Here is a 24098-nt window from a genome sequence, read left to right as displayed (position 1 = left end):
CTGATGAAACAATGCCAGCGACGTTCTTTTATTATGTGCCTATGTTATATTGACGCCACAAAACTTCTACGTTTATTAATTAATTAGGCATTACTATTTTCTGTAGTGTGATAATTGCCTACAGGCACGCTTTAGTGGCATATACGGCGGCCGAAATGAGGCTTGTTGAAGCGTCGCCACTAGGTTTGCCGTCCATCGTACATAATAGGAACACTGCAATACTTTTTTCCCTTTCAATAAAACGATTTGGTGCTTTAAATTCTCCATAAGACAAAAAATACGGCATTATTTTTGTGGGCTCACATATAGTGATTATTTCTGTGGAAAAACAATACTCAATGAAGGATGCCATGTGCCGCTTGGCGCCTAAAAAAATTGCTTCCGTCCGGCAAATGTGAAATACGGCCACATTAAAAAAATGGCTGTCTTTGTTGTCGTTACCCTGGAGGCTATAGATGTGATATGCCCGAACCTAATGGGGACTTTTTGGCTACTTTGAATGCTCTCATTCTGTTAACGCATTGACTATATAATATTTACTCATACATCCGGCAAAATATTGTTAAACTTATGTTTTACATGCCTTTGTAAGTGGCCCAACCATTTGTACCGGCTGCAGCCTTCATCTGGTGAACTACTTCACCGTTAGAATAACCTTATCCCGGGTCTCCCACTGCATTTTCTCCACACTGTTTATCTCCTGTCCTTCTGCGCTGACGTCCATTCAGTCTTGTGCAGAGATTGTGTTCCCCGTGCTTTGCAGATTTTGTGTCCTCGTTGAAGGACAGTGTCCACGTTGAAGGACACTGCTCAAAGTTTGTCTAGAATGCGGCAACACGTGCTGGTGCACCGGACTTAGCAGAAATCTGCCACGTTTGTGCTTTTATGATCTCGAAGCTCATCTAAAGACGCAAAAAAGTACGTAAAGTAAAATTTCTGCAAATTGTGACTTGTCCTGTGCCTAGTTTCACTGGGGTATAGCTTTCATGCGCACCTGTTACCATCAAATTCAAGCGCGGAATTGTATTCCGGGTATGTTGTCGCAAATATAATATTACGACACCAATAGCTTCTTTACTTTTCAATTCTGAACAAAATGTGCTAACAATATAAGTAATGGTTTCAGAGCGAACAACTAAAAACATTTTAAATCTCGAAAGCAAAGCTATGCAGTTGATGAAAACTAATTTCTATTCCTGTGTTCTTGTAGTAGTAGTAGTAGATGACCGGCGAACCTTTGTAACGCATGACATACAGGTTACATATTTTTGGAGAAAAGTGTGAGAAAATTGCTGTGTCTTAAGCATCGATGGCGGTCGTTTTTAAAAGAAGCACATATATAAACGATCACATTTTTATTTTGACGATACAAATCTTAAAAACGGTAATTAATAATGATAACTAGTCCAGTCAAAATGCATGTCCAAGGGATGATACGTAGTGAGGCCTCTGTCCGAGGGAACCCGGAGCACTGCGCGTGCCACGACGAGCGACGCGGAAATCTTGCGACTCATGCACGATCAGTGACAAACGCGGAGGTAGCTGCACCCGCCGCGGTGGCTCAATGGCTAAGGCGTTGGGCTGCTCGGCACGCGGACGCGGCTTCGATTCTCGGCCGCGGCGGCCGCTTTTTTAATGCAGGCGAAAAGCAAGAACGGCCGTGTGTACGAGATTTTGTCCGCTCCGGTGGGCTTTCTTTGGTGCACTTATTCTTGCGCCAAGTAGTAAACCGTTTCCTTTTTCTGAGAGATGTACGCGACCCTTTTTTGCGCACAGTGTGTCAGGTCCGTTTGGGTGCAGCACTGCCCGAATTGATTGTTTCCTGTTGTGTTTATGGTGGTGGAATCCATGGCTACCTACGTGAAGTTGTTGATGCCACAAGGTTTCTTTGTGCCCGAGTCTCCTTGGAATATTTATCTCATGTGCCGAGGAAGAAACTGTATAAGGATCTCGTGGATACGGTTTTGCCGATCCCACTGTACAGGTCCCTATACCGTGTAGGGCCGGGACAAGATATTCTTCGGCGTGTTAAAACAATGCCAGCTCCTGGCTATGTTAAATCTTTTTTCTTTAAATTGCATGTGGGTGTACTACCTGTAAAAACCTGGATGATTGAGAAAGGTTTATTTGTGCCTTGGGGCCCTGATTGCTACCCATGCAAAAAACCAGAGACCATCGAACACGTGTTCATAGATTGTTGGGACGGGGTCTTCCTATGGGACGTATTGCAGCGTACCTTAAAGAAAGATTTTCCTGTGGATAGTTATGGAATTCGGTTTTTAGCCATAGAAAATGAAGGTGAAGTTCCATACGACTTCATAATGTTACTGGCCCTACACGGTATATGGAAGGCTCGCATGGCCCGCCGGTACAATGATGTTGATGCGAGGCCAGGGAGGGAATACTTTTGTGAAAATGTCCGCTACATAGTAGAGGTGTTGAAAACCGAGCCTAGTCCACCCGAGTGGTTGACTGTGCTGGAGAGTGTGGCGAGACTACCGCCTTTTTAAACCTTACTCACTAGCAAGGTATGTGCTAGTGTTTTTTCACGTGGTGTAATTTTGTCGATGATTTGCATGTGTGTATTGGCCCAAACCAGGCAATAAAAAAGTGATTTTGGCGCACGTTAAAGATCCCCGGGTGGTCAAACTTATTCCAGAGTCCTCCACGACGGCGTGCCCCATCGCCTGCGCTGCGTCGCCGCGTTAAACCCTACAATCAATCAATCAATCACGTCGTCTACTACGGTTCCTTCCACTTCGCCGCGCGCACTATTGTACAAAAGCACCGCTGCTTTGAAACGGAGAGGAACCGTAGCAGGCGACGTGCAGCTATCTCTGCCTCTGGCACTAATTGCGCATGGGCCGCAAGGTACCTGCGGCGCCCATTGTGGCGCTCCGCTGAGTCCGGCCGCGCTCCCTGTGTTACCTCTAACAATGGCCGCGCTGTTCAAGGATGGGTTTGAAATCATGGTTAGAACGGCCTTATAATTTTGCGGCTACTGCTTGATAAATAGCCCGCATAACCTGCTTAACCTGCTGTTACAAATCGATGTTAAGAAATCAGTGGGTCCTGACAATATTTCAAATGTTTTCCTTCGGCACTACGCGGAGCAGCTATGTCCCTTTCTTGAACCAATTTTTAAAGCATCCCTACTAACAGCTTCTTTACCTGCAGACTGGTTGTGTGCAAAAGTAATTCCAATTCATAAAGGTGGGAGCAAGCTGTCCATAGAAACCTTCAGGCCTATCTCACTAACTAGTTGCTGCTGTAAGTTATTGGAACATGTAATCAACAAGGCAATAATGACATATTTAGAAGATAACAACTTGTTGTACCCAAACCAACATGGATTCCGTAAAAACCTGTCTACTGTTACTCAACTCTTGGAAATCACGCATGATTTCGTAACTACTATTAACTCACGACTGCAAACTGACGCCATATTTATAGACTTTGCCAAAGCTTTTGATAAGGTTCCCCACAGTAAATTGATTGAAAAACTTGTATCTATTGGTATTAACAGTCACATAACAGCATGGATAAAAATGTACCTATCAAATCGTAGGCAGTATGTAACCGTTAACAACACAGCCTCTGATTCTTTGGAAGTTTTTTCCGGAGTACCGCAATTTTCCGTTTTAGGACCCATCTTGTTCCTAATATATGTCAATGATATCTATATGTGCCTTGAGCCTAACGTTAAAATGAGACTATTCGCTGATGACTGCGTGATCTACACCACTATCCGCACTACTGATGACCAGCTTAGACACCACACTAGCTAATATTGCATGTTGGTGCCTTCAGTGGGGAACGGAAATTAACGTGTCGAAAACAGCTTGCCTTAGCATAACTCGCAGAAAAACAATCCAGCATTTTAATTACAATTTGGTTGGCACAAACATTGCAAGAAACGACACTGTAAATACCTGGGTATAACTTTTACAAGTAAACTGAAGTGGGATGCACATGTAAACAGCCCATACACAAAAGCATATCGCCAGCTAGGGTTCCTGCGTCGAAAACTTGCATTGGCGCCTTCTAATGTAAAACTGACAGCATATAAATCTCTAATAAGGCCGATCCTCGAGTACGCCAGCATTGTTTGGAACCCCCATCAAAAGTACCTTTCCAACAAATTAGAAAACGTCCAACACAAGGCCCTCCGCTTTATCTATTCAAAGTATTCGAGGCATGACAGTGTCACTGAGCTGTGCAGGCGGGCATGCTTACCGACCCTTGCAGCCCGTCGCCGTGTCTGTTCCTTAAAGTTTCTTTTTGTTTTATATCACAATGGTTTAAACATAGATAAGGACAACTATATAAAGCCGCCTAACCATCACTCCCTTCGTACCAACCATAATAAGTGCATCAGACCATTCATGTCACGCTGTGACACTTTTAAATATTCATTCTTCCCGTCAGCAGTGGAAGAGTGGAACAAACTGCCACGTGAATGCTTTAACATTTCCTCTGCAGATTCATTTGTTCAAAATTTAGAAAGATTGTTTTATGAAGAGTAAAAGTTGCCCTTTTTTGTTTGTGAGCGCTTCGGAACACACTTATCACTGTAACACCTGCTGATGCCACGATGATGTTTTGTCACCTGGCCATGATTATGTGCAAGAGCTTCCATCGTTCAGTTTTAGTTTCACCAGCATCTTGTGATTCTGTTTCTTTCGTTATGTGCGATATTGCTTGGTTTCTACTCGAGTGTGTATATTTGCACGCCCACCCTGTATGAGCCTGAGAAAGGCTTACAGTATTAAATAAATAAAAAAATAATAAATAATAAATACCGAGATGTTCGTTTGAATTGCACGCGAGGTCGCCCTATCAGGTGCCCTTTGGTTCGCGCACTACGCATTACAATCGCACAGATATATAGATCTGACTGGAGTGGAAAAGTGCCCATGCTTTCACGATATACGTTTGCATTTGTTTTTGGCTCTTGTACTCTCAAATTTGGGAATGTTTTCGGATCCGACACGAGAGGCGAAATTCGCTTGCTTTGATGATTAGCTTGGTCCATTTTCAACTTTCTTCCCCACCGCATGTTTTTCCGCGAGTGCGCATGCCGTGAATTCTTGGATCTCAACCGCAGCAGCGCCGTTTAAAATGTTTCAGAATGTTTGTTACTCTGCATGTTTAACAATACCAGGGAGTCTGTTAAGCTGGTTGACTCTCTAAAGTTAGATATCGTGTCATATTGTTGTCGCTGTTAGCAAACAGGGTGTTTGGAAAGATAATTTACCTTCCTTAACACAAATTAGTGCGGTCGTCTGCCACTACATCCAATTCAATTAAACTGCCGACATTGCAAAGTTCAAAGTTAATTGTTATGGATACGTCAGTGCAATGGGCACATGAAGTACATTTCTGGAGCGTTCACCTTTTCGAAAGAGTATAGTTTCTAAAAGAAAATGCTCACTATTCAAATATTTAGGCAGCAACCTATCATCAGACCATGATGGTACGAAAATCATATAGTTGCAAGGCCCCAGATTCCACGTATTATTAGTGTGCATGACTTATCAATTCCGAAACGTAAATTACCCCAAGACGTAACTTCAACGGCAGCGGACATCCTAAGGCCCTCATTTCTTTGCAGGAGACTGTGCTACGCTTCTAGAATAAATGACCCCAATACGTAACTTTCATGTCAGCGGGCATCCTCAGCCTCACATTTGTTTACACTCTATAGGGGACTGTGTCCCGCTTGTAGACACCAAAATACTTATCAGACACCAAAATACTTATTGAACTAAAGCCGACGGTAGCCAGGTTGGCCCCAGTCGACGTCCCAGGCATCAGAAGACTTGCAGCAGGCCCGCTTGTCCCCCTAAAAGGAAGCTGACGCGGTGCTCCTAGTTCGAGCTTGTTGTTAAAACGTCCTCCAATTGTAGAATCACAATTACCTGCACCGGAGGCTCCGGCATTTTGCCCTCCAAGATTTGCGGTACCGCTCCCTCCACTTTGGACTCCACCAACACTGGACCACCCGCCTGAGTCAATGCGGGACCCACCAGCGCCACCCGTAAATATACCACCCGAACTTCGTCCAGGACTTGTTCCGGTGCCTGCTTGAGGGTTTAGACCGGGCAAATTTGTATACTGTGGCTGTAATTGTTGTTGCTGTGGTGTTGGTCTCTGTGCTGGCTGTAGCATTTGCTGTGGCGTTTGCCATGGTCTCAGTGATGATGCTGTTTGGGTTTGGCCTTGTCTCCCGAGACTGTTTTCTGCAAGCAAAAAACAACAAAAGAACTTTGTCACTACGTTTTAAAACAAATTTTGTTGATATACGCTGACTAAATAATGAAAATTACGCTGGTCCTAATACAGAAAAATTATTTTTCCGGCATATTATTATTTTAAAAATTGAGGGTTGGACGGAAGCCCGTATGGTCAGGAAAACACGTGACAATAAAAACTGGCACCAACCAACAATGTTTAAAATCCAAAAAAGACGTTTCGGCCCCCGTACCGGTGCCTTGTTCACAATGAAAAATAGGGGCCAAAGTGATCCGGTTTGTTTGCTTCAAGATGTGTCGTAGGCAACGTGCGTACACGTGTGGGAAGTTGTCGTCATTGCGATTAAGTGTGTGCTCCGTGGTCTAGATTGTCAGGGATTCAAGATAAAGCCGTGAGGTGCAATTCTTCTCTTTTCCGATTATTTTTGCCTTGCCTCTCCTCCCCCCCCCCCCCCCCCCAAAATGGAAAAAGAGAAGAATTGCACCTCACGGCTTTATCTTGAATCCCTGACAATCCAGACCCACGGAGCACACACTTAATCGCAATGATGGCAACTTCCCACACGTGTAAGCACGTTACCTACGACACATCTTGAAGCAAACATAACCCGATCACTTTCGCCCTCACTTTTCATTGTAGACAAGGCACCCGTACGGGAGCTGAAACGTCTTTTTTGGATTTTAAACATTCATGATCGGTGCCAGTTTTTATTGTCATATTATTATTTTAGGCTTATTATTTTTTAAGCTTGTATTAGATCTGCTATTATACCTCCGGATGTTAAAGTGGCCGGAGTTATTCCAGTCTTTAAAAAAATGAAGGACGCTCACACTAATGTGTAAGACTTGAAGGTGGCAAAGCTGTAATCAACGGTAACGTTTTTCCTCTACCGCCTTACGATAATATTAATCCTCACCGCTTTACGGTGAACCACAGCTGGGTGTTCGTTTTCCTCTATCACACACGGTTCTGCGTACAATGTGGCCTCGTGGGCTTCCTTCATATCGCTGTGGCGGCGGCCTCCTCACCTTCCTCCGCCACGTCCCAAGCACGGGCCCCGCGCACGTCTCCTTGCCCTAATCGCCTGTCTCTTCCCTGCCGCCCATGCCTCCCCGTTATCGGATCGGCTCCGTGCCAGGCGCTTGCGGAAAGGAATGTGGTTCGACCTGTAGCGCTCAAGGGCAGATCTGGTCCCCCCTCGAAGACTGCCCGAAGTAGCGTAGCGAAGCTTCCGCTACCAAAGGTCGCCCTCTTTCTGTTGCTATTATCCATTTTGTATTCTGTCTTCCACATGGAAACTTCTAGAGTATATAGAAGGAGCTCTTATGTTAAATATTCTCGACATACATCAGTTCTAGCTCCTTTACAACATGGTTTTGGGAAAGGTTTTCAACCACTTCTCAATTATTTTCATTTGTTCATTTTCCCTTCGACACTCGGTGCTGCCTCACAAGTATAAATAATTTTTCGGACTTCACAGAAGCATTAGATGCAGTCCCCTATCAAAACCTAATTCAAAAAATTGGCCGCGTATCTGCTTCTTTCGTTGCAAATGTCCAAAAAGACGAAAGCCTTTGTAGACATTTGCTAAGAAAATGCCCCCTTTGCTTTCCCGCTCACTTCTCATGCTGTTCCTGCACTGTCGCCCTCATCCCAAGGTAAACACACTAATAATTTGCTGAAGTCAATGTTAATTTACTGCGTTCCACTGCTACAGGCCGGTTTCCTCGATGCCAGCGCTGCAGTATGGCGGAGACACGCGTGAATGGAGGCGGCCGACTACAACATTTATAGAACCACGTGGCCGTGCTCAACGTGCGTTCCAAGCAGAACGTGGAACCTAGCTAGTGGAACCTTTCGTTGCTGTTGCCACGTGATTTTTCATATGCCCCCAGGAGGCGCCGGTTTTCTGCAGTAGATGTAGAATATTATTTGCTATCGAAAAACCAAGCATCCATGAATTTTAACAAAGGAACACTGTAAATATCCCTTGTGTACTAATTTCCTGTCTTATATTTGGGAAATGTCTTGTTCTTGTTCAACAAAGTTGACAAGTATGAACATATAAACCGGGCTTAGACGTTTACATTTGGCTGTGAGTATATAAGACTGTTGCGGAATATCAATTTTACTTTGGCCGGGTGGCTGAATCGAGTCACAGACCGACAGACAGACAGACAGACAGACGGACAGACCAAAACGTCTGGGTTTAAGTTGCTCAAGAAAGACTATTGTCTTTAAAACTCCATCTATCGGGCTCCCTTCCTTTCTTGTAGCGTGGGTTTCGGATTACTTGTCGAATAGAAGTGTAGACGTTTACGGTTCTATTTCCAGTACTCATCTGGTAACCTCCGGAGTCCACCAGGGTGTCGTTTCGCCCTCTTACTTTTTCTAATTTGCTGTAATGATATTGTCTCTATCACGAAAGAACCCGTCTAAATTCGACCTTTTGCCGATGACTGCGTTATTTTTAATAATATTAACTCTATTAGTGACCAACAAGCTTTAAACTCCTTAACTCATTGACATCCTCGTCTGGAGCCTTCAATAAGCATGCTTTTAAACCCAGAAAAAACAGTCTCTCCTTGCGTCACCTAAAAACGGAATCGTAATTTTTGTACTCTCTTGCAGGAAATCGCTTACATACCAAGTGCAGGAATCTAAATATTTGGGCATAACTTTATCGAATATTTTAAGTTTGAATTTCCACGTTACAATATTTCTTCCTCTGCCTTTTGTAAATTGTGTTTATTAAGCAAAATCTTCAAGACGCCCCACCTAATGTAAAATTACTTGCATACACAACGCTAATTAGGCCTAAACAGGAATATGCTTGCGCTGTTTGGAACCATCACACAACAAAGAATATTAACATGTTAGAAAAGATTCTAAGAAGAGCTATTCGGTTTATTTGTTCTACATTTAGTCGCACAGATACTGTTTCCGAGCTGATGCGCAACAACGGGATTCAAACAGTGCAGTCCAGAAGGCAGACTTTCCTTCTTAAATTGTTGTATTTATTTTACCACCGGAAACCTACTTTGGACTGGAGTCCCTTCTTGAAACGCCTTGCTTCTTGCCCTACTCGTCATTCCCATTCTCTGCCCTTAACCTAAATGCATGCTTCAACCAATCTGTTTCAATTTTCTTTTTTCCTGGCATAATCAATGATTGGAACAATACACCCGAAAATTGTCTAAACTCTCCAAGTTCATGTCAAGCAAATGTTTAGTTGTGCCAGGCGACCTGCGTTGTAAACTTAGTTCGTTGTTTAAGCTTTTGCTGCTTCTCTTATTGTGTAATTGGTATTGTAACCGCCTATGCCCCTCCTGCTTGGGCCTACATGGGCAGCAGTATATTCCTAAAAAAGAAATAAAAAACAGTGGTAAAATCAGCAGACTTTTTTTCATTCATTTGATAATACGCAGGGGCCCGGGTGCGGAAATGGTAGGTGAATTTAAATTGCGCGAAGGTCTATACACATAGCTGCCACACGTATAAGGCTGCAAATGACACACATGATGATGTTTCATGGTGATAGAAAATAGCCAGCGCAAGGAAGACGAGGACGAGGAAGGTAACAGACACAGCGCGGCACTCACAACTGAATTTTTATTGGAAAAAGAAAAACATATATACACCAAAAACCGCGCATGTCAAAACAGTTCACTTCAGGAATGAGTCACTGCGCAGGCCTGCAACTCGTCAAGTCATACGTTCTGCAAGATAGCAGATTTCGCTTTTGTGCAAGGTTTTATGCGAGATTTTTTAAGCCAAAATTGATCGTTGTGTCCAAGGATGTCTAAATGCAGGCGTGAAGCGAATCTTTCGATACGTTGACGACTATTTGGTGCTGGTTGAACAATGCGTTGTACTGCCTGATGCTGTCAACAAGGTGTGAGGAGTGTTTAAGAGCGAAGGAATGGGTCTGTCTTTTACCACTGAGCTGCCAAAACAGAATTTGCTGCAGTTTCTCGACCTTAGTTTGCATTTTAACAGTAGTCATGTTTGCTTTTGTTATGAGCCCCGTTCAGCAAAACCTATCCTTAATTTCAGGTCAGCCCACTCTAAAGTAGTAAAAAGGGGCATCGCTTTTTCGTGTTTAAGATCTGCACTAGAAAAATCCTGCAAACATTTATTAGGTGCTAGCTTTGCAAAGCAAGTAGCCCGTCTACAAGACGCGGGTTTTCCTTCTAGTGTACTCGTGTCTGTCACCGATAAGTTAATAAAAGTTGTTAAAGGTCGTGCTAAACGTGGCTCGAGTGGGGATCCTTCACAGAAGAAAAAGAAAGTTGCAGTAATTCCGTACACCCACAGGATTGCCCACGGGCTTAAAAATGTAGGTTCCCGCTATGGTGTTAACGTGGTATTCAAAGCTCCAAATAAGTTATCAAAAATTTGTCCTTTGGTTGCCAAAAAAAGAGATAGCAATATTAAGTCCATTGTCAACAAGTCCACTGTAAACCACAAACACAAGTATGTTGCCTGTGCTGTTGGCGTTGTCTATCATATCCCGTTGTCTTGTGGGTTTTGCTACATAGGTCAAACTGGTCGTTGCGTCAATAAGCGACTGCGCGAGCATTTTCTGTCCATCCAGAACTCTTCGCTTGCTAACTTGGCTTCTCATTGCCGCACGTGTACACATGTACAAAAGTGTGCACCGGTTTTATCTAACACAACCGTGTTGTTCAAACACCCTAATCAACATACTAGGGAAGTATCTGAGGCTTTTTTTATATCAAAAAATTGTGGAACTTGTGTTAGCCAACCTTCTGTGTCCTTGCACAAAAGCGAAATCTGCTATCTTGCAGAACGTGTGACTTGACGAGTTGCAGGCTTGCGCAGTGACTCATTCCTGAAGTGAACTGTTTTGACATGCGCGGTTTTTGGTGTATATATGTTTTTCTTTTTCCAATAAAAATTCAGTTGTGAGTGCCTCGCTGTGTCTGTTGTTACCTTCCTCGTCCTCGTCTTCCTTGCGCTGGCTATTTTCTATCACCATGAACCAATACCAACTCGCCCAGCTTGCCATCTTGGTGCAATGATGATGTTTGCACGGTCTAAAAGTGTAGGGCAAATAATGCATTACGGTTATCTGCCAAAACGCGTAGAAAAACAGCTAGTTACTGCGTACCTTGGCCTTCATTTGCGCCTACTGGTTGAACATTGAAATCAGGCGTTCTTAAACCGATGTTTGAACCTCTCACCGGCAATGCATTTAGCCCACTAAAAACACACTGCACGAGAACGTACCTCTCACGGGGATGTTGATCGTGCGTTAGGTGAAGAAATTTGAAAAAAATTTTGGTGATCTGAACTGAACCAGGGTCCCTCTCGTCATGACGCCTACGTCTATCCAATTTCGCCACTCTAGCATGGTCGAAGCCATTTGTATTTGGAGACCGGTGCATGGGCATGAAAAACTGGACGCAAAATGCACCCCCCTCGCCAGACCACGATAATTCGATGACAGAGAAAGCCATGAAACGGTGAGGCACTAGAGAGCACAATCGCACTGCAGTAAAGAGTCCCGATGAGAAAAAAGATGTTTGCATAAAGAGCCCACAATTTTAGGTCATACTCTCAACGTGCATAGCTTGCAGCTCACGCCACCATAGCCCTTTCCGGAGTACTGCTTCCTCCTTTAACAGAGCTTCAAGATAACAGCGGCAGATAAGTTCATGGCGTTCCACTGTGCAAGCAGTAGTCCAAGACGGCCGCTACAGTGACCTGAGTAGAAGCTAGAGGTAGGAGACCATCATGGAAAGCTTCACGTTACCCCTTCGTCGTCGTTTTGACAGAAGGTAGTTGATTGACGATAGTCTTCCTTCAGCTACTTAAACTGAGAAATTTCGGTCTGTCTGCCTGTATGTCTGTCGGTCTGTCTGTCTGTCTGTGACGCGATTCAGCCGCACGGCCAAAGTAAAATTGATATTGCGCAATAGTCTTATATACTCACAGCCAAATGAAAACATCTAAGCCCGGTTTACATGTTCATACTTGTCAACTTTGTTGAACACGAACAAGACATTACGCAAATATAAGACGGGAAATTAGTACAGTAGAGATATTTACAGTGTTCCTTATTAAAAAATTTATGGATGCTTGGTTTTTCGATAGCAAATGATAATCTACATCTACTGCAGAAAACCGTTGCCTCCTGGCGGCATATGAAAAATCACGCGGCAACAGCAACGGAAGCTTCCACTAGCTATGTTCCACGTTCTGCTTGGATCGCACGTTGAGCACGGCCACGCGGTTCTATAAACCTTGTAGTCGGCCGCCTCCATTCACGCGCGTCTCCGCCGTACTGCAGCGCTGTCATCGAGGAACCCGGCCTGTAGCAGTGGAACGCGGTAAATTCAAATCGCCTTGCGCAAACCTTTTAGTGTGTTTACCTTGAGATGAGCGTGACGGTACAGGAACAACATGAGCGGTGAGCGGGAAAGCAAAGGGGGTCATTTCCTTGGCAAGTGTCTTCAAAGACTGTCGTCTTTTGACGACATTTGCAGCAAAAGGAGCAGATACGCGGCCAATTTATTGTGTTTGTCGAATATAAAGCAGCGCTCACTACAGTGTCTTTTGTTTCAAAAAGAATAACTGTTTTCGGATGCCCAAAAATGTATTCGCACTTATGCTTTCTCAATTGAAAGTTTAAGTAGGTAACGAGAGTATAAAGTGCGACGACACTATACCTGTTCTTCACCATTTATCATTAAAACATTTAAACCTTCAGCTACTCCAGAAGATGAACTGTTCGCGCCATAAATTGTGCTTAAGACATGAAGCGATCGGACTTTCTCCGCATGACACCTGCAATATTATTGTAATATTTAGCAATATTTTGTTCCATATTCTGATTTTTTTTAGCAACCAGCACTCAATGCGGATTATAAAAAGACGCTTCGAAGGCTAAAGAAATCGTCTCAATGACCAATTGCGAGACTGGTACAAATAAGCATGTTCGTATTTTTTTTTTCTGGTGTTTGTCGAAAAGCATATCTAAGCCCAATGCGTAACTAACATTTGCGTTAGTCGTTATATGTGTTCTGTGTGACGGATGCATTCATTTTGCCATTATAGCGCAAGCAAAACAAAAGCCACAAAAGAACTCGTGGCAAAAATTAAGAAACACATTTCTTTAATCGCAACGTGCTCATTTGTAGCACTTGGAAACCACACTACTTCGCTTTACCGTCTTCACACTTCTGCCTACCCAGTGGACGTTTTCCATTATCCGTGTGTCTCATTTTTTGACAGTGAAGCCGTTTAGCAAATTGTTATTTTTTGTGTCGGCAAGTTAAAACATCAAGAAAATGCCGAGCACACCCACTTAGAGAGATTGGCCAAAAATTCCGAGTATAACCACTAAGGGAGATAGGCCAAGATTGGCCAATGCGAGCATATCCACTTAGAGTGAATGACCAAGATTGGCAAAAAAAACAAATTCATCATTCGCCGCAACCGCGGGAACACTTACTCGTAACGACCAATACCCGTTATAGCCTACGCCCCTCCAAAGGAATGTCTGAAGATTATCGCTTCCACAAAAAGTGAGTGAAGCTCACACTTATACCAACAACGGTGGTGTAAAGCTCTATGTGCAGCGAAGAAGAAGCAAATCGGTTGCAATCGTGGGCTTAAGCCGTCGTGATGGTCGTGACGGTTGCGTACAGCTTCGCTACCTTGAAGTCTTCCGCGATACGCTTCGTTAATTTTTTTTTATTTTAGTTTTACAATTGCTACCACACATGGAACGCGGCCTCACAGAAACAGTCAATATTATCATCCTGGCGGCAATATCATAAGCTGCTGCTAAGAAGCTATCAGGCCCCTCTTGTGATAGAGTCGGTTTATGCTATTCAAGCAAATATAAAGAGCGCAAAAAAAACGAATGAGAAGAAAAGAAACAACGGGTGACACAAGGTAAATTCTGTTTGAATGTAAATATATTTCTGCACCGTCGAGCATGCCATTTAGGATACAGTCAATTTATTTCAGTTTAAACGGATCCCAGATTTTCAATTACTCTAAAAACGTACTCCACCATCCCTGCAAGATTTTTGTGCATCCGGCGCCACATCACCTTTTTCGTCCTTTTTTTACCGATTCTGTCGCTTGCACAAAAGGACCCCGCGTGTAAACAATTTAAATCATTCACCCGTTTTATCCGTTGTTAACCTGGCCTAATTATAAGTCATCTAACACATTAAAAAAACTGTACAGCAAAAGCATAACTTGCTTACTTCGCTTTGGGAAGCTTAACAGTTTAACTACATCACGTTCAAATTCCAAGCGCGAGGGAGGGGGGGTTCTTTGGACATGGAGAGGCTCAGTTACCTCAGCCGCATTTCTCCATTTACCGCGGCCTTAATTAGGTTCTCTGCAGATTCAGGGGACCGAATGTCGAAAGTGAGCCCTTCATTTGCAGCAACTAATTTTTGATGAGGTACATGAGTTCTTGATATCGCCGATCGGACTACGGTAGCAAGCTACTGTTTTGTGGTTATGGTGTTCATTTGGGCCAAAACATAATATTGCACCAAAAAAAGTCACATTTACGATTGCGACTGGATCTTAAGACCGGCTTGTTATCTAATATATACACTTAGAGCGTGCAACGAACATTACCATGATTTTACAAATATTTTGTGCGTTTCATTTATTTTCACAGATAGAAGCTCAAACCTAACATATTCCCTTTTTAAAAACAGTCAGGATGCTTCAAATTGCCATCGATGGCACCAATGCAGCTGAGTTTTACTACCAATCGTGGCATTAGGCATTATACCATATCTCAATGTTTCAATTAACTCACACCTAACCAAGTACGTACGAGAGACACGGCGTTTTATTCCCAAAATTTAGTCTGTAAAATTTGCGATTCCATTATATGCGAGGACAGCCCATGCACTGATTTAAGCCTATGACTAGAATCAGCGAGCTGCAGCAATCGTACTTCCAAGTTCAATGCTCACGTAGCCTATGTTCATGCGGAAATTTTGGCGATTCTATACATGTAGGCCGAAATATCTTCTTGCGCCTGTGAATACGTTTTGATTTAGATACTGAGATTCCTTTTATAGCGAGGTATGGTATTACGAAACCAAACTGAATTCCTCAGCTACAATTTAATTTGGCCTCGCGTAACCAGTTTCAACAAATTTGTTGATTTCCCACTGCGGTGATTCTAAGCGCGCCCCCTGGCATTCTACTAATAGGCAAAAGTTCATCGGATCCCCCCACAGGACCTTGGAGTCCCGGCCCATAAGCTTCTGTTATAGACCCTTTGCAAAATGGCCAAATCGTTGGCGGAAAAGCAGCAAGCCACTCTGGCAACACTGTGCACCCGCTGCGCCGCCATTAGAAAGGAAGCGAAAAGGCTGCGAGCACAGATTTTCTATGGAGTAGCTACCGTCCACCGTCCACGTAATTGCATACGCGTCACGCGAAGTTGTGTTTCCCACTGCAGGATCGGAAAATAACTTTGCCGCCCTTCCTTCGAAAGAACAGCGGCATATTCAGGATTTTTATTCTTCGAGGTCGACCACTGAAAGGTCCTACGAGTACGAGCGTTCATACGTCAGCGTGGAGTCCTACGTTACGCCATCGTCAGTGTTGACAAACAGCAGTAAGCAAAGGTAGGATTTGTTGCTAATAAAGAATAGCCTTAGCGCTGCCTCCTTGTTTGGTTATCGAGTTTTAATTGTGTTTAATCGATGCGCCCTTGCCGCGTGGTAGCGGCGTCTGGCCGCTATGAACGGGCTATGAAGGATCCGTCTCTGCTGAGCGCTCACTTTGCGTATGTTCAAATTTGCAAAACTATTCGCGAAAATGACCAAAGCATGCATAATGAAACAGATTTTGATGTCTCTGCTAGAGGTCCTGTTTGCGATTCACCGCCTCTGTACTTGCGGCGCTTAATTTTTCCGTCGGTGAATGCGGTGCTAATGCGGGAGCGATAGGTCGCACGCGTGCGTCAGCAGCTAGCAAAGGCAGTCGACCTTGAGAGGAACTCAGAGGAAGGAAGGAACACAGAAGAAATAGGGGAAAAGATGGGCACGTCTCGACTCACCCCAGACGAGCCGTTGCGCAGCGGGGTATATAGGCGGAAGCGATTTGACCAGCGTTAATCTTCGAAAGGTACCACAAAACACCACTTTAGGAGAGAATTATGACTACGGCGATGGGGCAACAGACTCGTGAAGCCGTGGGCGAAAACGCGCAACCGCAACCGCGTTGCTACGACCTGCTTCCTTTCTAATGGCGTCGTCGCGTTCACCACCAGTGTTACCACCGCTGAATTCTCAGTGTTGTCCGGCTTTTTGCAAAGGGTCTATTGTGCTATTGATATCTTAACCTGATAGAGTCATGCCAATAAATGTTTTTCTCATTCCTATAACCCTGATATTCAGCTTGCCTACTGAGCAAAAAGCTGTCGCTTTGTACCCTCCGGGCCGCAAAATCTCTCGAATTCGCTTTCCCTTGCTGTTATTTAGGCCAAATTGCTTCAACCAGCTGTTTTTTATTCTAGTCACGTGGCGTCACGTTCAGATGTCTCGCGGCATGCACGCACTATTTTACGTGTTTACATTTACAGTTATTAGTTTCGAAAACTTTATGAATTTTGGCGCATCCATCCCTCAAATCTTGCAATTACAGGCCTATTTCCGGGCTGGTATGTGCCATGAAAAAAGATACCTGAACGACAATTTTTGTTGCTGCACTGGCAACATATATAGATAGCACAGTGGTAGCGCATCGGGCTTCTACTGTGAAGACCCGGGGTTCAAATCCTATTCCATAAAAAGTGTTTATTCATTTACTCTTTACCGCTGTGGCCATTTTATTGACCACTCCACAACAGCGAGAACGACGGCGAAGGTGTTTTTTACACGGTTTTGCTTCATATGCAGTTTCTACTGGAGCACCCAATCGACAATTAGGCACTGGAAAAGCGAATTGGGCCCTTAGAGCTTTCGCCCTAATAAGCAGTTTCTACGGACGCAGCCAAATAACATTTAGGCACCACTGAAGAGTAGGGTGTCTAAACCTCAAGGGCTAAGTACTATTATTCCTAATTTTGAATGTGATACAGAGATTAAAACACTCCGAAATAAATTCACGCTCTTTGAGTGATATAGAACAGTCGACACGTACCTATCGAAGGATTTTAATGGGATTCTACGCACGCGCAGTTTTCTTGAATAGTGCATGGGGAGGTAATCTATTCTTCAGATGGGACTGCTTATCTGGCGGATTTATTACGTAAGATGCATGCATGCATCACTTTCGTGTTCGCGGATTCAAAAATTTTGCTGCCATCATAATGTTATTTATTTGCAAAACAGAGCACAATGTTTTTCATGCAGATGATTACTATCCCATCATAATAATGGGGCTCTTGCCCTAAGATGAAAACACTACACAACACTTTTAATACCAAAGAGCAACATGATCGATTTATAACAAAGTCAATCAAAGATTTTATATTTAGGCACGTTCGCACCCCTCACGCCTTCTCTTAGCAAATGAATTGCACTGAAATGTTCTGTCACCATATATTTGTGGTTGCAAACTTACTAGATATCTGTGAAAACGCGTTCAAACCTCCCTAGCGGAAATTCAGGCGGTCGTCCCTATCAGTTTATTTCGTCTAAAGAGGCAGAGCTGCGAAGTGGCTTACTTTATTGCTGTCACCGCGTGAATATAAACGGCAAAGTGTCCTTCTATATCATTTATGGTTTACGAAGGGTATTGCAGGCTCTAACTCTCTTACCACCGTCCGCCTATCGGCCGAAAAAATAACCGTCAAACTGAGGGCTTGCTCTTGTTAACATAAAGCAGCATGCTTTCAAGCTTAAACTGATGACACGCAACTGAGACCTGTTGGTGTCATAGAAATAACTCTTTAGCATTACGCGCAATTTACCAAGCGCTAACTAAAAAATCACAGCATAATTTTTACCTCAGCAGACGTATCATTCCGCATTCCGCTTTAAATAACTGCATGACGCTTAGGCATTTCCACCAAAATATTTTTTTCACTTCAATTTCCGATTCCCTGGCTATGCAAGTGGACACCGATCAATAAACCAGGCGTAGAAACACCTCGGGAAAGACAGTTTGCTCCGCCACCGAAAGCTTACCAGCCATTCCTAGTCTGGCCTGGCCGCCAAGTGCTCCTCCACTTCCAGTCACACCATTTGCTGACCCAAGGCGTCCACCAGGGTTACCTCCACGATTTTGGGTGGGACTTCCTATACCAAGCCTGGACCCAATGTTGGTGCCACTGTTTCCACCAAGGGTTTGCCCTAAAGCATCACTCATACCTCCTGCAGCGGCTCCACCAAGCCCTTGCTGAAACCTACCATCACGTAAATTCGATTGTTGTTGCTGTGGTGCGGGCAGTGGTTGTTGTGGTAATAGTTGTTGTTGCAGTTGTTGAGGTTGTTGCATATTTTGCCTTGGTTGTAGTTGTGTTTGTTGTACTTGCTGCTGCTGCTGCTGCTGCTGTTGTTGTTGTTGTTGTTGTGGACGTTGTGGCACTGTTGGATTTGGCCATTGACTCCCAAGGCTGCTTGCTGTTAATGAACAAATAAAGCGAAATTGTTATAAGCACATTTTGAGGCAAATTAAAAAAATAAGCACCATAAAATGAATAAAAATTTGTAAAATATCCACCAATTTGGGCAACCGCACTAGGCTTATGAAATAATTAAGAAGCCAAACATAGCATACTCATTAAAAGTTTCCTTCTATTCAACATACCCCGATCAAGCCGAAGTAAAAATATTAGGATAACTGAAAACCTGCCAAAATACAAAACTCATTTTAAGCAATTTGAACGTCTGTGCGACAACCGTGCCGAGATATAAGCGATTGGAGAGAGTATGCCTTTAGTTCATACACAAATCGTACCTTGAGGCTTAAAAAAGGCCCTTGTCACCCCGTTATACAAAAATGGCTTGAACGTAATTACAATTAACAACAATAGGTCACAACTAGTCCGTTTCCATTATCCAGCTAAGCTTATTGTACGTTCCACTTTATTTGCATACTAGTAATTGTGTTCAATGTGCATATACACTGTTTACCCAACTGTCTGTTGGCAAATACTTAGGTTTCTTGTTTGATTTTGATATGTGCTGGAATAGACATGCAGCGCACGTATGTATCGAACTCAGAAAGGTTGCTTGCCTCCTGCTTTCTATCAAATCTTTAAGTCCGGTATACATACGCAAACAAATATCCTATACTTGCTTATAGCGACTTGCGGTATGCAATTTGTACTTTTTTTTACTTCTGTACCACCTTCTGGAAACACAAAATCAACTCTGTTTAGAAATCAGTTCTTAAGTCTGTAATGTACCGTTCATCGCTTGAGTGGCATGAAGACGTTTTTCATTTGTCAAGAATGCCTGATTTTATTGCTTTCTTTAAATAAACAGTGGTGTCGAAAAATATATAGTCCCATGAACACTAAATACTAACACGCCTCAATGTGACCTCACGAGCGCTTACGATGCGCTTACGAGATTCCTGTTTTGTGCCGAGGGTTCGCACTACGTATGGTAAGCGGCTGCGTACCTTCTACGTCCCTTCTATCCTCAACTGCCTTCCCTCCGAACTGTTTTTTCTTAGTACCCATGCTGAAATTAAAGGTGCTGTTTTTGTGTTAAATGCTGGAATGTTCAATTGTTGAAGCTGTTGTATGCATTTTCTGGTGGTTACTTTATTCTTCAACTCTCTTTGTGCATTCGTTTTGCTTTTTTCTTTTATTTTTATTCTTTCCTTTACAGACGATATAATGTTTTATTGCTGCGTCCGTGCTGTGCAGCAACTGCCGTGCACGGTCCCACAAACATTTTTTGGCTTAGGCTGGCCCGCACATATATCGAGTGCTGTGAAATACAGATTATTAATAATATAAATATGGCCTATAAACAGAGAAAGAATTTACACACAAAAATAGGCTCAGGCCAGCGCATTTAGTACGTGCTTTCCTCGGAATTTCATATACGAATGTCACGTTGTAAGCCAGCATTATTTTGCTGTGAAGGGAATACAAGGGGCAACGGAACGTCTGGATTACTTGTTTTATGTAGCACTACCAGTTTCAGGGCCCCGAAAATTATTTTTAATACGGCTTCACCGCTTAATGGTCAAATGAAAGGCTGAGAAAGCGCAGTTGTAATATATAAAGAAAGCTCCCTTTCCTTTACTCTAAAAGGCGTACATTTCGCGCTATAAATCGTTTTATATACCTGAAACGACTTGTGCGAATTCGAGGCAATAACACCGCGGTAATATTCGGGCAGCGCATCAACACCCAAGGCGGCGCCGTGTCTAGCACTACGAACACTAACCAAATTGTCTTTGTCTGGTAATTATAAAGAGAAATAGAATAAAAATTTTAATAGAAATATTTTTACTGGGCTCCTTATTTTAACTTTCGTAAGCAATGGGCAACCGAACACGTCTTTTTTGTTATTCATGTTACAAATATGCGCCATGTCCCAGCACTCAACGAACACAAATCCTTTAAAATACCAAACACAGTGAGAGTTAGTTACATAAACGTAAAATTTCGCACACGGATGGGACAAAGATGAAGAGACAGGGCCTACTTCCGTGTGGGCAACTTTTTGTCTTTTTATTAAGAACTAATAAACTCCACATGTAGTATTAAGTGATAGCTAGCTTTACACGAAACATTTTCGTATCCTACTCGAAGAACAACTTGCTGCGGCCACCAATTAAGCCAGAGCTTCTCCAGGGCTGTTCTTAAAATGCAGTGTTGGCTAGTTGGCTCACCCCTAAGATACACAGATAACTCGTGCAATGAAAAGACAGGGAAAACGACACACACAGTGCTAATGTTCAAGCATAACATTCTCAGTTCTCCCTGCTGCACGTTCGACTACCCGTTTGTCTGCAAGGTTTTCTTCGTTTTAGCCTCCCATTATTACCGTACACGTACTGAGCACCATACGTTATGCATATCTGGAATCATCATAAGCTGACAACGACCACTTTCTAACAGTTACACGGGAATATGATGTCTAACTTCTGCATCCTACAATGTAGGACTAAACGGTCTCACTTATCTCGTAACCCTGCGAAATTCTTTCACCATCAGGACACACAATTGTAGACCAAGTATCCTAACTCATCTCTTTTGTTTATTCTTGACTGCGGTAACCCAAAGTATTCCCGCTTTTCACCACCATACTGCTTTTATTGCTTTCCTAAAAGCAATAAAATTGCTTTTCTAAAATTTTGTTTAAGCTCATGCTATCGAAATCTGCGATTGAAGTGCAAATTAATAGAAAAGCTAACCAACTTTCCTTAGCAATATTCGAGTGTTACCTTTTTCCAGTTTCCTATTCAAGCGACAGCCTGCCTGGACACTGGGATTCTTTGTCTCGTCCTTTCCCAGTTCAATTCACTCTGATTAAGCTAGGACTTGGGGTTCAAGGCCTAGAGTTTAGCTTTTGCTCCATGTGGAGGATCAGCAGAGGCGTCAACCAGAGTTTCCGGTACAAAAGCAATATTAAAACGCTTTTCAGTATCTACGTGTTCAAGTGTCGAAATCTTAACGAAACCTTGCGATGGAAGAAGTATAAAGTGTTTCCTAATATTCACAAGACTTGCATATAAACACAGAATACATATATGTATAGGACGGGGATCCTCACATCACACCAGTAAATTTGTATTTACTATTTCTTCTTGTGAGTAATTCACGTCTATGCAGAAAGGCCTATAATATTCGTTTTCATTCAAGAATTATATAAATTTTCATTTAAATTTGAACATTCCATCTAAATTTAAGCATTCCACATTGCACTGTAGGATCAACTAAAGGAAACGTCAGCACACAGCTCGACGAAATACTTAGACGGAAATACTTGGAAAATATTACTAGAAAAGAAAATACTAGAAAAGGAAATACTAGAAAAGAAAATACTTAGACGGAAATGAATAACAGGATGTCAAGTTGGGCGAGTTGGTGTTGACTCATCTTGAAAATTAGCGCGGAAAGACGTTGACTAAGAAAGAGAAATATATAGGGCGACCAACCGACATAATTCAACTGATTAACACTTATACAAAGAATATCAATAAACATTACCCCGGACATAAAAGATACAACTCACAATATCCTATCACCGCACGTGTCGTCCGAGAAACGCCAACTCCGCTTCTTGCAGACTGACTGAAGGATGACTCACGCACACCAACCCCTCCCGGCTGATATTCCAAGCATCTATTATCTCCCTTTGTGTCCTGCCCCTGTGCCTAAACAACACGGTTGTTTTTTTCGAAAACGGCTTTGCACCCCCCCCCCCCCCCCTGTACCTTGCACTCTTTACAGTGCGAAGCCAGGTGCGTGTAGGGCCTACCCACCGGTGAACTGTGGTGTTCCCGTAACCATATGTTCAGGCATCGGCCTGTTTGCCCGATGTAGTCCTTGCCACAAGCTAGCGGCAGTCGATACACGACTGATTGGGTACAAGCAACGAACCGGTTTCCGTGTTTCACGTGGCAGCCTTTCTTGCGCCGCCCCGTATTTCAATGAATTGCCACTCCCTGACGTTGGTCTCCTTTTCTGACATCTTTTTGCAAGTCTTTGTACACATTTTTCACGCAAAATTAGTCCCTAAAGAAAAATTTGTAGCAGGTTCGAAAATTCCCGTTTTCTTAGTCCTCCTAATTACGAAAAACGAGTTTTGTGTATTTTAGGCCTCAAACAAGCAATAAAAATAAGCCGTACAAAAACACGCGTGGGTGATTAGCTAGGGTTTCAAAGATTGGTTTTGTATTTATACAGAGAAAAAAAGTTTATCTGTTAGGCATATGACGAAAATATAAGTAGTTTTATAAGCCAAGAAAAATCAGCTAGGTGTATTCTAATTTTTTTTTGTGCTAGTTTCGTGTAAGTGCTCTTATTTTAAAGATTTTTTTTTCCTTGCACGAATAACAAGTGGGGATGGACTATAAAAGCTTATCGCACTCATGACCGAGGAAATCGCCAGCAACCGACGGCCAATTTTGGATCGCTCTGGACATGTTTATGCGCAAATGTTTTTGGTTTCCAACCCACACAAAAACATTATGGTGGTAGTGTTTTATTCCTGGGTTTTTTTCTGCCGCGTCCTTGCACACCGAAAAATCAATAATGCCTATCACATTTTAAACTAAGGTGGATTCAAAATAATAGAGGCAGCATAAACTGGTCTTTTCGCCAGTCAAATGAAGGCGTTTATTTGTTTACAGTTTTTTAAAATTCATACCCAATCAACTACTAAGTACATGCCACAAAACAGAAAACAGCCGGCTTTTCGAAAACATCCGGAAAAACCTTTACGTGCCCTTGAGCGTTTGTGAAGCTTACCAGGCTAACTAGCCAATTTTGCCTAATGGCAAATATTGAGGACTGGTAGTTAAGTTTTCTGTGCAATAGTTTTCATCATTGCCAGGCACCTAACAATTTTCCAGAAGCATTCAGACCCCAATTCTTGCAAAAAAAATACTTCCAGCCTATCCCCTTCACTACCACTCTCAGCCCGAATGTAGTTTCCTAATTTATAAAACCATATATTTATAGGCAAACATGGAGAATCCATGCAAAATATTGTGCGTTTTGCAGAATCGTTTGAAAATCTCGGGGGTATTTAATAATAAACTCCACCTGCCTTACGGAGGAAAAATCTAATATACTGCGAGATTCATATTATGAAAAAAAAAGCTAGCTTCATGTAAGTCAGAGAATCGCGTTGTAAGGACAGAAAAACTTATAAACGCAGAAAAACTGGACTTTTTAGAGCCCTACAAGT

The 24098-nt window shown here is 42.9% G+C and overlaps 1 protein-coding gene across 1 annotated transcript in view; it reads right to left on the bottom strand.

Annotated features, from left to right (window-relative positions):
- LOC144150941 (uncharacterized) overlaps positions 1 to 18836 on the bottom strand; it is a 54263-nt gene extending 35427 nt beyond the window's left edge. The window contains exons 1-2 of the mRNA XM_077682241.1: positions 18405 to 18836; positions 5922 to 6242 (exon numbers count right to left, since the gene is read on the bottom strand). The gene's annotated coding sequence lies outside the window, so the exon portion shown is untranslated. The remainder of the gene's footprint in view (positions 1 to 5921; positions 6243 to 18404) is intronic.
- Positions 18837 to 24098: the final 5262 nt, after the last annotated feature.

The sequence above is a fragment of the Haemaphysalis longicornis genome, unplaced genomic scaffold, assembly GCF_048455015.1.
Source record: "Haemaphysalis longicornis isolate Haplotype H1 unplaced genomic scaffold, Haemaphysalis longicornis Haplotype H1 scaffold_81, whole genome shotgun sequence".
Taxonomy (NCBI): Eukaryota; Metazoa; Arthropoda; class Arachnida; order Ixodida; family Ixodidae; genus Haemaphysalis; species Haemaphysalis longicornis.
Note: the sequence above shows the minus strand (reverse complement) of the source record. Positions and strands in the feature narration are given on the sequence as shown.